This window comes from Microcaecilia unicolor, chromosome 8 (genome assembly GCF_901765095.1).
Source record: "Microcaecilia unicolor chromosome 8, aMicUni1.1, whole genome shotgun sequence".
In the NCBI taxonomy this organism is placed as follows: domain Eukaryota; kingdom Metazoa; phylum Chordata; class Amphibia; order Gymnophiona; family Siphonopidae; genus Microcaecilia; species Microcaecilia unicolor.
The window spans coordinates 60,192,903-60,207,734 of NC_044038.1; the positions used below are offsets into that span (position 1 = coordinate 60,192,903).

Consider the following 14,832-nt stretch of genomic DNA (forward strand, 5'->3'; position numbering starts at 1 on the left):
ACATTCATTTGTGCCAGCGTAGGAATAAGATGAAAAGAGGAAGTGGTAGGACCCAGAGTGTGAGTGATCTGACTCGTCTTGCTGTTTTGAGTGGCTGCTTTGGTGTGACAGTCCAACATTTCACAGGGTGTCTCGGGTATTACTTCGGGGAGAATTCTGCACTATTGCGCAATGCAGCATTCCCCATCTCTGCAGACTACGCAGAATTCTATGCAGTCTGCTTTCCAGCTGCCTCCCTTCCTTCCTCCATGCACACTCACCGGCTTCAGAGTGGCATGAGGAGGAGCTGCCCAGAAGAACACTGGGCTGCTTCCTGCTCCTCTGCCGCCTTGATCCACGGCGGTTCATGCCATGTGGCTTTATGGAGGTCCTCGCTGCTCAAAGGAACAGTTGGGCCTGGGACAGCAGAGAAAGAGGAAGCAGCCCGTCATGCTGCTGGGCAGCTCTTCCTCATGCTGCGCTGAAACCGGTGAGGATGCAGGGAGTGAAGGACCCGTATCATAGGGAGGGTTCTGTGGCTGTGGTGGAGGGAGGCTATTTCATGCCTAGGAAGAGATGCCAGCCCTTATAATGAGGGGAATTCTGCACAAGAAAATTGTAAATAAAGTGTGCAGAATTTAAAATTTTTTTTGCAGAATTTAAAGATTTTTTTGTGCAGAATTCTCCCTGGAGTAAGGTATGTTATGGTGACCAGGTCCTGACATGCCATACTATATATAATGTTATAGCAGGCCCTAGCAATTTTGCAGCTAGAAGGTTTGGCAGTGAAACAGTTTGCGGCCTTTTCTAAGCTCATGGCAACAGTTCTTCTAAATAAAGCCAGCCTAGCACGATCAGCCAGTTAGGAGGCCAGAGCAATCCGCCAATCAGGGTCCTGAACACTGCCACTGGTTATTCCAATTTGGCCCCATTCCTACAGTCCTAGGCATTGGCTTGCTTTGACCTGCTCCATACCATTACCAGGGAGTCTCTGGCACAATGGTCTGTACTGTCGTTTTGCCCCTCTTTTTCTGCGGTTTTTACTGCCATTTTTTATAGCTCTTTCCCCTCCTCCCTTTCTGTTTTTCTGTGTTATTTTCTGTTCTGTCCTGTCACCTCCCCTTTATATGTTTCTTTCTTTCTTCTTCCCTTTGTTCTCTTCTTTTGTTTCTGTATCATTCTCCTTTGTTTTCTGTTCTTTGCAGGGACAGTGTAGCTGGCTGTGTAGTTGCTTAATGCAGAGATGGGGGGGGGGGGGGGGGGAGAGGAAGAGAGTTCTGTACTGTGTACTGTTTATTATTTGCTCACTGATAATGAGATTGCTAATTACGTTAGTACCAATGTTGTGTCTGGAATCTCAATGAGATTTACTCCCCTTTTTTACTCTCCTGCATTTATTTTTCCTCGTTTTATTTCTCCCAATCATTTTTGCTCTGCAGGCTGTGTCTCTCTGAGTATCTTCCTCCCTGTGAAAAGTCTTTGCCAACAATTTACACCATACAGCTGCTGGATAGCACTTGCAGCAAACTGTGTGTTCTTTGACAGGTGGCATAATTTCATGCCCAAGACATTAGGGCCTTCCTGGGAGTGCACAACAGTCATTTAAACACAGGTTGACGCAGGACCATTTTTTTAAAAAGGGGCAGCCATAGTCAAGATGGGATGTCCTAACCACCTCAATAGCCTATCTAGACTTTTCCCTTTCCCAAGTAGACCCGCCTCCCTCACTATCACCACTTGGCTTGCATAACGATGGTCCTGAGTAGCAGTGGCAAGTCTTACACAAGAATTCAGTTTGAGGCCTGCAAGCTCTCCCACACTGACATAGCCCTTTTCGCTTGCATGGGCTTCCTGTTACCTTGACAATCTGTGTGAGCAGAGGGGGCAGGGCACTGCAGGCCCCTCACTGAATTCTGGTGTAGGAGTTGATGCCCATGATCAAATCTGCCACAATGCTTGGCAGGAGGACCATGGCCATGACAATGGCGGCATGCTTCATTATCTATAAAATTTAGTCACCAGAGGCTTGCCTATGTTTCCTATTCCAAAATCTGGGCCTGGGTTGACATAAACTTTCTGTGACAACCAAATGCCCTTCTCTGCTAACCTCAGTCATGCTACTAGCGTCAAGTCACAGGCCCTTAAGCAATGGTGTTTCTCTGCCAGGTTGTGCAAGTTCGTCAACTTGCAACCTTTTCAATTTTGCTTCCATTATCCCATTGTAGCTGAAGTGGATTATGAGCCGTCTCCCAAACTGGTACCTTTTTTAACTTTTAAGAAAATGACCACTGCTCTTCAGTCTTCTTAGGTTGGAGGAGTAGCTTAGTGGTTAGTTCAGTGGACTTTGATCCTGGGGAGCTGAGTTTGATTCCCACTGCAGCTCCTTGTGACTCTGGGCAAGTCACTTAACCCTCCATTGCCCCTGGTACAAAATAAGTACCTGAATATATGTAAACCATTTTGAATGTAGTTGCAAAAACCTCAGAAAGGTGGTATATCAAGTCCCATTTCCCTTTCCCTTTCTCTTTACAGGAATATTTCCAGCGTAACTGGTGTTTTTCAGTCTACCACAGTCCCCTTCTGACTGGCCCTTACTTATGCAGGTCCCGGCTGAATATCATCACGCTTGCACTGCCGCAGACCACTTTTTGCTGTGACTTCGTAAAAGGGCTCCTTTGTGTCTCCGAAATTTTTATTTCTGCTTCCTGGTTTTCTTGTTCTTCTGTTTGTATGATTTGTTCTCAGTTCCTCTGCCTTTGTTTCCCCCTCTGTCCAATCTGTTCTTTTTTTCATGTTTTTCTTTGCTTTGTTTCCTGCCTCCTGCCTTAGTTGTTTCGTTCTGTTCTCCTTTGCTTTTGCCTCTGCTCTTGTTGGATGTGTAATTTCACTATTCCTAAACCAGAGTCCAATCATGTTAAAAATGATAAGAAATAAAATATAAGCTCCCCATTAAACATCTCCAGTTCCCCCTTTTCTAGTCGCCTTTTTCCCTCCATTATTTATTCATTTTAATTGCAAAATACAATGAATTAAGAAATGAAAACAGTCCACATCACTGAGGGATCATAGCAGATACAATAAGAAAACCAAAAAGAAATCAGGATATAGCTATCCACTATAATCCATTCCACTTAAATATGGCCTAGTACTTTTTTCCCTGTCTAAAAGAAAAGTTTCTCATTGAGATGGATCAAAGAAAACAAAATTCTTTCCTCACATGAAATCAAACATTTACATAGAAACCTCAAAGAGAATGTTGCTCCTAGAGGTAAAATATGTGATTTATAATCCAGAAACTATTTCCACATCATTTGAGTAACTCTAGTGACATCAGGAAAAATATGGATACTCTGCCCACAAAATTTCTCTTCTTTCTTAGAAAAATAAGTTTTGTGTCCGAATATTTTCCTGTTCAGAACTAAAGGCGACTAGGAGCGCAGCTCTAGAGGAAATAACATCCTGAGAAGCCTCCAAGAATTCTGTTAAGTTTAAAGAGTCATAAGAACATAAGAATAGCCATACTGAGTCAGACCAATGGTCCATCTAGCCCAGTATCCTGCTTCCAACAGTGGCCAATCTAAGGTTACAAGTACCTGGCAGATACCCAAATAGTAGCAACATTTCGTGCTACCAATCATGGAGCAAGAAGCGGCTTCCCCGATATCCATCTCAATAACAGACTATGGACTTTTCCTCCATGAGCACCACAGTGGCGGCTACGCTTTATGCAGGGGAGGATGGCGCACTAGAATGACATCAGATGCTGACCTCAGATCTTCCCTACAGATCAAGTCTCCTCCCAACAGCGTAGAACTTTCTCTCTGTAGCCCGCTCACTTCAGAGGCAGCTGCACTTTATGCAGGGGAGGACTGCACACTAGAGTGACATCAGACACCATCCTGAGATCCCTGCAGATCAAGTCTTCTCCCAATAGCTGGAACTCTCTCTGGGTTCCCTGCACACTTCAGAGGTAGCTGCACTTTATGCAGGGGAGGACAGTGCAGTAGAGTGACATTAGACACCATCCTCCAATCTTCCCGGCAGATCAAATCGCCTCCCAATAGCATGGAACTCTCTCTCTCTCTCTCTCTCTGCTCCCCTTCTAGTCGTCTTTGTATTCCCTACTTCAGCTGTTTCCTCTATGTTTTCGCTCTTTCTCATCACTCTCCTATATTTAATCTTTGCTTTTCTGTCTCCTTTTCCCTGCATCTTTTCTCTGCCCTTTTTCTCTTATCTAATCAGTCTGAGCTTTCCTTTCCTTTGTCTTCCCTCTCCTATGTCCCTTTTAATTTTATGATTATTTCTTTCTTCCCTCTTTCTTTCTGTCCTGTGCTCTTATTCCTCTGTCTTGTATCTTTGCTTTTTCATTCCTGTTTGCCAAGGACCACCGTGTGGGCTTTTTCTAAATTCACAGTCTACAGATGTCAGAAACAGACATGTTATTTTTAATTACCCTTTTAAACTTTTTCATTGTCACCACAAGGAACATGTAAAAGAATGTAACAGGATTTTTTTTTACCAGTGATGTGGGCAGTGGAGGAAGGTGCTAAATGACTTTTACTGGTGTCAGAATGTCAGGTCCATATTCTCACCAGCTTCTTCCACCAAAAGCTGAGTTCCCTAAATGTGTGCTGTCAGTTTGAAAGGTCAGCAGTGTCAGGGGCTCATAAAGACTAATTTCCAGCTGCTGTGTGAGTGGCCTGACCAATGTTATTTGCATACAATTTCCTTATAAGGAATAAGTGACTCTGAGGGGGAATTTTCAATGTGGGTTACCAATAAGATGTGCTATTTTATTGTTAACCCCTGTTATTATTAAGTAGGTCTCATTGCATCAAATGGGATCTGTACTAAAATAGCACAGGTTACAGGTAAAATAACTTGTCTTAACAGTGGCCCACATATAACTTTCCCCCTTTGTGTGAAGAGTTTTAGTGTCTGGTAACCCCAGCTGATATTGTGATGTCATAATGCCTCATTCCTCTGATGCCTAAGAGCCAACCTCATCAGTGATGTCACAATGGCTTGATTGCTCTATTATAATACTTGGCTCACTTTTATTATATATAGAAGCGACTTGATTTCTAGAGGCATTTCATTTTTCTTTAATTAAGAGGAGGAAGTTATCAATGTGGACTACCATTAAGACGTGTTATTTTACAGTTAACTCCAGTTATTGGAAACAAGGTCTCATTGCATAAAATGGGACTTGTGCTAAAATAGCATGAGTTAGTGGTTTTAAAGGTAGCCCACACTGATAACTACACTCCTTAGTTGTATTATTTTGTATATCAAATTTTCTGCATATCATATGACTTTTTAAATATTATTTTCTGGGTATTTAGTATGTAATAAACCCACAGATATCTGCCTGTCTATAATCTATCCATTACTTACCTGTTTGATTTAGCTTATACCTTTTAAAGGTGCATTAGGGATTGTCTTGTCCCCAGAAGGCTTACAGTGTACAACTCCTGTACATGGGAATTACTGTGCGCAGTCAAAGGCTCCTATTTACTAAGCTGCTCGAGTTATTTAACATGGAAATTCTGAGTCTAAAAATGCAGTACCATGTTAACAGTTAATGAAGGGGCCCTTTTACTAAAGCTTAGCATTTGCTAATGGACATTAGCATGCACTAAGGGGATCTTTTACTCCTATCGACTCTGCTGCAGATAACTCGAGCTAATCTGTAGTAAAAGACCCCCTAAGTGCCACGTAGCCCATAGGTATAAAATAGGAAATAGGACATGCAGCATTTAGTGCTTTCTAATGTCCATCAGCTTGTGCTAAGCTGTAGTAAAGGGCTCAAACGTGTGTTAACAGCACACACTGAGGTCCTCTTACCAAGCTGCAGTAAAAAGGGCCCTGTGCTAGCGGCGGTGGCCATTTTTCTGTGTGCTGAGGATCTTTTTACCACAACAGGTAAAAAGGCTGAAAAAAAGACATGGCCATGTGGAGGGAGGGGAGGGAGCACTCACCGCCACCCATTGAGGTGGCAGTAAGAGCTCCCGTGCTAACCCAGCGATAACCGGGTAGCGTGCTGAACTGCCCGATTAGTGCTGGGTTAGCACCGTGCTTAAAAAATATGAGCCGATTTTCCCTAGTGCGGGAAATGGCGTGTTCCAGAGTTGGAACTACCCCTGGTGCCCGCGTTGGTAATGAGTTCCAGAACCTAGCTGTTTCTTGGGTGAAAAAATATTTCCTTCTATTCATTTAAAAAATATTGCTATGTAATTTCATTGAGTGTCCCCTAGTCTTATTACGTTTTGAAAGAATAAATAAATTCACATTTACTTGTTCTACACCACTCAGGATTTTGTAGACCTCAATTATATCCTCCCTCACAGAGGCGTAGCCAGATCTTGATTTGGGAGGGAGCATGAGCCCAAAGTGTGGGGGGTGGCACATTTTTCCCCACCTCCCCGCCTCTCTTGACACCACATATCTCCCCAAGCCCTGCTAGCAGAAGCTTTCCTGCGGCAATATTTGCCTCCACGCTGTCTGCCCTACTTTCCTGCCCGGCCTGCAGGCCCGTTTCTAGTGAAATTGAGCAAAAATTAAAACTTTGTGTAGCGCCAGAAAAGATGGCACGCTAGGGGTGGGAAGTACCATCAGTCTGCTACGGTAGCCCGGCGGTACTTCCTGTATAGCGAGTGGTAAGCCCATATTGGGCTTACCGCCGCTTAGTAAAAGGAGCCTTTAGCTTCTTAAGTCTTTCCTTACTTGAGAGGAGTTTCATCCCCTTAATCATTTTGGTTGCCCTTCTTTGAACCTTTTTTAATTCTGCTGTATCTTTTTTGAAATACGGTGACCAGAATTGCACACAATACTCATGGTGAAGTCACACCATAGAGCAATACAGAGGCATTATAGTATTCTTTGTTTAATTTTCTATTCCTTTCCTAATAATCCGTAGCATTCTGTTTGCTTTTTTTGCTGCCGCCACATGCTGGGTGGAAGATTTCAGTGTATTGTCCATGATGACACCTTCTTCCCGAGCGCACAGAACAATAAAGAATCCCTGCCAGTTGACTGTAATTTGTATATTACAGGCACACACAATAAATGAAGGAAGCTGGTAGATTAAAAATGAAAGAAGCCCATCTCCTGTGCATTAATGCCACAGAAGTATTTAAATGTCTCTAGCATATCTCCCCCTATCCTGCCTTTCCTCCAGGGTATACATGTTTAGATCTTCAAATCTGTCTCTATAAATTCTATGATTAAAACTGTTGACTATTATAGTAGCTGCCTTCTGGACCAACTCTATCCTAATATTCTTTTGAAGGTGTAGTGTTCAGAATTGTACACAATACACTAACCAATTTTGCACATGTTTGGCCACCTTAAGATCATTAGATACTCTTGTGCCTATTATCTTTTTCCACCTGTTAAGGGAAAACAAGATCAAATTCCAGTGGAAGGACTTGATACTTCTACAGACTCATTAAACCTGATGTAGATCATGGAGAAGGATGAGGAAGCATCTGCAAAACTTGCTAGCTAACTTTATTCTGGAATAGGTTAGAGACTGGCCTCCGATATTCAGCCCATGGTGGTCAGCATATGGGGTGTTTTGCAGGTTAATAGGAGTAGCTTAATGGTTAGTGCAGTGGGTTGAAAATATGGGGAACAGTGTTCAATTCCCTCTGTAACTCTTTGTGACTTTGGGCAAATCACTCAACCCTCCATTGCCACAGGTACAAAAGCTTAGATTGTGAATCCGCTAGGGACAGAAAAAGCAACTGTATATTATATGTAAACTGCTTTGGTTGTACCACAGAAAAGTAGTATATTAAATCCATGTCCTTTAAAAGGAAGTTCTGGAATAATCATAGGATGTAAGTGAAAGGGGAAAGACTCAGACAAAATCTAAGGAAATATTTCTTTATAGACTAGTGCAGGTGGTGGAGATAAGGTTGGTATATAAATTCAGGAAAGCTGGGACAAGCACAAAGGATCTCTAAAGGAGAGGAAGAGATTGTAGAGCTTATTAGTTGATTTTGATGGGCAGATTGGATATGCTGTGTGGTCTTTGTTTGTAAATGGCCATTTTGGGACATGAAATGGATGGGAAATGGGCATGGATTCACCTTGCAATTAACACATGAAGGTTCATTTTAGATAGCTCAATGAGGGGTCCTTTTACGAAGGCGCGCTGAAAAATGACTTGCGGTAGTGTAGGTGCGGGTATTTTCAGCGCACCTGTAAAAAAGGCCTTTTTTGCCGAAAATGGACATGCGGCAAAATCAAAATTGCTGCATGTTCATTTTGGATCTGAGACCTTACCGCCAGCCATAGACCTAGTGGTAAAGAATTTGGGAGGTAATGACCTACGCGTGTCAGATGCCACTTGGCGCGCATCCGCTAGGCGCCAGAAAATAAAAAATAGTTTTGAGACGTGCGTAGCGGACGCGCACCAAAATTAGAATTACCACAAGGGCCACACAGTAACTGGGAGGTAACGCCAATTTAGCGCACGTAGGCGCCTATGCGGCTTAGTAAAATGGGCCCTAAGATGGGACTTTTGAGGCACCCAGGTTAAGAGTGCTTAGTTTTCCCTGTTTTACAAAAGGCTCTGCCCCAGGGCCTATGTTTGTAACTGCGACAATGGGAGGAGGGGTGTGTGTGTGAAATGACTCGCCTTGAGGTCACACGCAGAATCTGAACCTGGCTTCTATGGTCCTCAGCTTGCTGCTGTAGCCACTAAGCTTCTCCACCTGTCCAGATGAAAGTTGTTTTATAAATTTAGGCCCTATTTATTACTTAACACAAAATGGGCACAAGACTTTAGTAAATAAACTCCTTAAAGAGTAATTATTGGCTGTGTTGTAAATATCCTTATTCATAAAAGGCAGAGTTCCTCCAAAAACATATTAAACTTTTTAAAACAAGTTTTTAACAGAAATATTAATAGTAACTCAATAGTGGAGTTGAATGGGTAGATGTGAAGTGTCTGTTTACACTTTCCAAAAATACTAGGACTAGGGGGCATTTGATGAAGCTACAATGTAGTAAATTTAAAACGAGTTGGAGAAAATTTTTCTTCACCCAACGTGTAATTAAACTCTGGAATTCGTTGCCAGAGAATGTGGTAAAGGCGGTTAGCTTAGTGGAGTTTAAAAAAGGTTTGGACGGCTTCCTAAAGGATTTTGGAAAATCCACTATTTCTGGGATAAGTAGTATAAAATGTTTTGTACTTTTTTGGGACCTTGCCAGGTATTTGTGACCTGGATTGGCTACTGTTGGAAACAGGATGCTGGGCTTGATGGACCTGTGGTCTTTCCCAGTATGGCAATACTTATGTACTTATGTAACTCTTTCTATATTAATTCATATTAAATGTTATCAAAACTATCTAAATTAGGGGTCGACAAATCCCGGGTGCCAGGTTGTCATGGCTATTTCATCCCGGCACCCAGGATTTCATATCCCCCCCCCCCCCCCAATATTTTTTTTCCTAACACAGCACTGCCTGTAACTGCTTCTCTCCACCCTGCAGGGTGATCAGGCTCTGCATACACTTATTATTATTATTATTAGTATTTGTATAGCGCTACCAGATGCACGCAGATATACTTGAGCTGCGCAGTGCAGGGGGTTCAGGAAGTCTCAAGGCACCTTAAGGAACCGAGGGGTCCTTTTACAAAGCAGCGGTAAAAAGTGGTCTGCGGTAGTGTGGGCACATCTTTTAGGCATGTGCTTGGCCATTGTTTACCATGGTTGGGAAAAAGGCAATTTTTTTAATCGGCTGGGAAATGGTTGCGCTAATATTAAAATTAGAGCATGCCTATTTATGGCCTGAGCCCTTAGCGCCATCCCATTGACTTAGTGGTAAGGGCTCATGTACTACCCCCACAGTAACCATGCACTGCACGTCAATGTGAGCGTGCTGCCATTTACCACCAGGAACGCCACCCCCCCGCAGTAGAAAATATAAAATTATTTTCTACCTTGGGCTTCAGCGTATCTCAAAATTGGAATTACTGCTGGGTACACGCGTTATCCCAGCGGTAGTGCCAATTGGGCACGTGCTACCCACGCATTAGCCCTCCGGTACCTTTGTAAAAGGGCTCCTTGATTTATTAAAGTTTCTTTGCCTACAGGCACAAAATAGGGAAAAAAATCTTAGTAAGTCAATTTCTAAGGGCCATTTTTTTTTTACAAAACCTCGCTGCTGATTCTCAGTGCGGCAAATAGGAAGCCAATTCAATTCCTATGGGCTTCTTCTCATTTGCTGCGTGGGAATGGCTAGCGCTGCTTTGTAAAAGAAGCCCTAAAAGAGCTACTGCTAATCTGGGAGGGGATTCCAAACTCCTCCCCCCCTTCAACTTCACTGGAGACAATGTTGGAAGGGTAGGAAAGGAGAAGCGAGAAAGGTCTTAGATGCTGGCTTCTAGATTTAATGAAAATTTGTCAAGGCCTAATCTAAATTGTCCAAAAACAAGGTTGGAAAAGCCTCAGAAAAGTTCACCCAGAGGCTAAATGTTTTAAGTGGAGCACAAATGAGTCATTCGGGTCCATTCTAGAGGACAGTATTGTATTTTGTGTTTGTGTTAGCCTTGTATCAAACACAATATATAATACTGTCCTGTAGAATGGACCTGAATGACTCATTTGTGCTCCACTTAAAACAGTCCTCAAACATGATTCAGATCTGACAATATGTGCTCTCCATAACTAGAGTCAAAGATTAGCAGTGCTAATTCTAAAAAAAATAATACTCAGTTTTACTTCCAGTCTGCATGTTGCTTATCCCAAAATATTTCTCAAATTAGATGCTTATCATCAATTCAAAGAGCAATTGATGGTCAGTCCTTCCAGTCGTCTATCTCAGATCTTCACAAAATACCTCCTTGTATTCCTGCATCAAAAAGTTACATGGAGATTTTATATAGCTGATCACATCGACGTTGATCGTTTCACCATGTAGGCTGTGCCAGGGTTTCCACTTAATCTTCTGGAAGCTGTGCACTTCCTGTGTATTGTCCATCCTAGAAGACAGCATTGTGGGGCCCTTTAAGAAAGGCACGTAAAGGCCTAGGCATGTGTAGTGCACGTCAACTCGGTAATACCGTCCAGTTAGTGCGTGCGCCTGGCAGTAATTTCAAGTTTGACATGCGCCGAAAACTCGTGGTAGAAAATAATTTTCTATTTTCTACTGGGGGGGGGGGGGGGTGTTCCTGGTGATAAATGGCAGTTGTCATGTGCTGGATGGTTACCACGTGAGCAACATGAGAGCATTTACCGCTAAGTCAATGGGTGGCGTTAAGGGCTCAGGGCGTAAATAGATGCGTGCTGGTTTTCATTTTGCCACACGTCCATTTCCAGGCTTAAACACCCCCCTTTTTTTCCAGACGTGCTGGAGAAATGGTCCAGCGCGTGTCCAATACAAGCAGCCATACTACTGCAGGCCACCTTTTGGTGTGCCTTTGAAAAAGGGCCCCTGTATTTGTATTTTCAACAAAATAAAAAAAACCACATTCAAAAAGAACAAGGCAAAAACAACAAAACAGAAAGTATGGTTAAAATGGAGGATTTTTTTTGCCTTGTTCTTTTTGAGTATACACTCTTTCTTTTTGTTTATATTATTGTGTGATACATTTGCCTCTGTCTTTTTTTGCCTTTTTGTATTTGCATTGTACAAAATGTAGGGAGATGTTTTGCCTATGGTTCAGAAGCTTGTGTAAGCTTTGTATTGGCTGATTTTCACTTGAGGGCAATGTCTCCAAATGGTTAGTGTTGTGCTTTTGTGATAGTAATGAAATTCACTCCTTAGCTTGTGGGTGAACTTTTCTGAGGCTTTTTTCTTCCCCCCTTTTTTTTTTGGATAATTTTGATTGTTTTGGTAATATTTAATATTGAAAAGATTCTTACAGATTTGTATAAAAATTTAAAAAAATTCTTGTTAAAATATGTTTAAATAGTTTTAATTATATTTTTGGAAGAACCCTGTCTATATCTGGTATGTCAAGCTCCATCTCTGGCCGTCTTTACATCTATGCTAAAAGCCCACCTTTTTGATGCTGCTTTTAACTCCTAACCTTTATTCACTTGTTCAGAACCCTTATTTTATCATCCTCACTTTAATATTCCCTTAGCTTTTGTTTGTCCTGTTTGTCCTAATTAGATTGTAAGCTCTGTCGAGCAGGGACTATTTCTTCATGTTCAACTGTACAGCGCTGCATACGTCTTGTAGCGCTGTAGAAATGATAAGTAGTAGTAGTAGTATATCTAAGGATGTTTGTTTTTTTCATTTTTGTTGGTCTAGCGACTCATTCACTCTTCCACATTTACATAATATAAGCATATTCCCCCAAATTCTATATATGGCGCCTTAAGTTGTGCATACTAATTTGGCTGCATGGCCAAATTATGCACACAACTTACTTAACAAGCCAATCTGCGCCAATAATTGGTACTTAACCAATTAGCACTACTAATTGACTTTAATTAGAATTTGCACACAAAACTTTCTAGGCGTATTCTATAACGTGGTGCATCTAAATTCTAATGTGCGCCGTCAACAAAAGGGCTTGGCCATGGACATGGAATGGGTTGGTTGTGCCTCCTTCGCCCATAAGGGCTATTGTAGTGGTGTGCAGTGGGTTTAGGAGGGCTCGGGGGACAAGATAAGGGAACAAAGGTGAGATGTGTACTTGGGAGCATTTTTATGAAGTGTACAGAAGTGCCCTGTACGGTGTCCCGTTGCTCTCCTGGGATGTCTGAGCCGGTACGTCAAGCTCCATCTCTGGCCGTCTTCAAATCTAGGCAAAAAGCCCACCTTTTTGATGCTGCTTTTAAATCCTAACCATTACTCACTTGTTCAGAACCCTTATTTTATCATCCCCACCTTAGTAATTCCCTTCTCTTATTTGTCCTGTTTGTCTGTCCTAATTAGATTGTAAGCTTTGTCGAGCAGGGACTGTCTCTTCATATTCAAGTGTACAACGCTGCGTATGTCTAGTAGTGCTATAGGAATGATAAGTAGTAGTAGGGCTGTGGGTGTTTCGAAAAACTAGGTACACTACTAGGTATTCAGGTCTGGTTTTAGGTGGCCTAACTGGGTGCGCAGTTTATAGAATAAGGAATCCTGTTTAGAAGGAATGGATCCACGGAATCTTAGCGGAGATTAGGTGGCGACGCCAGTAATTGGGAAGTGAAACCGATGCTGGGCAGACATCTACGGTCTACGCCCTGATCATGACTGAATAGATATGGATGGGTGGAGTGTAAATTTTAAGGGGTTTATATACAGTCTGAAGGTAATTTTGAAGCATTTCCATGCTGTTAGTGGTCATGTTAAGAGTTTATTTTTTAATGCACAAGGATGCCTATGTTGCTTTTATAAATGGACATAAACTAAGCACTCTTTTGGGTTTTTCACATAAGCACCCTCTTAAAAATTAGCCCCAATGTCTGTGTATATTAAATACACATGGATGAAGCTGGGGAGTGTGAAACATGACCAGATATGCCTGCAATAACCTGCCTGTGTATGAAATATGTCTCTGCGTTTTAGTAGGGTATGTTTAAGTATATAAAAACTTAAAATCTTTACTTTAGATACCCTGTCTTCACCTTGTGGAAATCAGCTACGTTAGATTTACCTCTGCCCCCTGCAATATCTGTCAGGAGGTACGGGCAGTCAGAAAATGTTCTTTCTTTCTTTTTCTTTTTTTTACTGTTTATTTAAGATTTATAAACATAAAAATTCAAAACAGAAGCCTGACTAAGCATAGGATTAGGAATAAAAGCAAAATCAGTAACATAATCCTGGAATCACCTTTCCAATAATAAATTCCCTCCCCCCAATAACCAAGCATATGGCACACAGTCCTTAGACACATCCCCTAATCGTAGACTATGTTGTGTTACATATTTACACCTTCAAGCATTTTGTCCCTCCAGACCTTATAGAGTCCCACGTTTTGTGAAATGTTGTCAGAGTGCTTCGTCTCAAGGCCATTAACTTAGGGGCCTAACTTAGGGGCCCTTTTACTGAGCTGCAGTACGACTAACTTGTGCTTACTGTGGGGTGCGCTGAAATGTCCCATGGTAATTTTTGCATTTGTGCTTGCTTCCCACCAGGGGCGTAGCCAGACTTCAGCAGGAGGGGGGGTCCAGAGCCCATGGTGAGGGGGCACATTTTAGCCCCCCCCCCGGTGCCGCCGACCCCCCCCCAAACTGACTTTGCCCCCACCCTGCCGCCGACCCTGTCGACCTCCCCTCCCGCCGCCAACCCACCGTCGCCTACCTTTGCTGGTGGGGGACCCCAACCCCCGCCAGCCGAGGTCCTCTTCTTCTCGCAAAAGGCTTCCTTCTGTTTCGGCTGGTTGGCGGCGGGAGGGGGGGTCGGGTGGGTCATCAGCGGGGGGGGGGGGGTCCAGAGCCAAATCTATGGGGGCCCAGGCCCCCCTGGCCCCACGTAGCTACGCCACTGCTTCCCACATGCTAAAAAATAAACTTTATTTTTTAGCACTGAGGCAGGGCGGAGGAAGAGAGTAGGTGTTTTCTGCGCTAATTATTTAGCGCAGCTACATTGCCATGTACTAACCGATTAGTGTAGGAGCCCTTCCAACCTGCAAAATAGGTGCTAATAGCCACCTGCTAATGGGAAAAGTAGCACATGGACATTAATGCTGGAAATAGAAAAAACAGCCATTTTGCCTTAGCGTTAAAAATGGCCTCAGCATGTGGAAATGACACACGTAAGCACACTGTGTCTTAGTAAAATGGCCCCTTAGTCATTAAATATATGAAGTCCACTTTTGCCAGGAGCATTTGCAGTGAAAGTCTATCTTTTTGTTACATTTGTACCCCATGCTTTCCCACTCATGGCAGGCTCAA

At 42.8% G+C, this 14,832-nt stretch overlaps 1 protein-coding gene across 1 annotated transcript in view; it reads left to right on the forward strand.

Moving 5' to 3' along the window:
- SBK1 (SH3 domain binding kinase 1) overlaps positions 1–14,832 on the forward strand; it is a 102,706-nt gene that overhangs the window by 75,634 nt on the left and 12,240 nt on the right. The window lies entirely within an intron of this gene.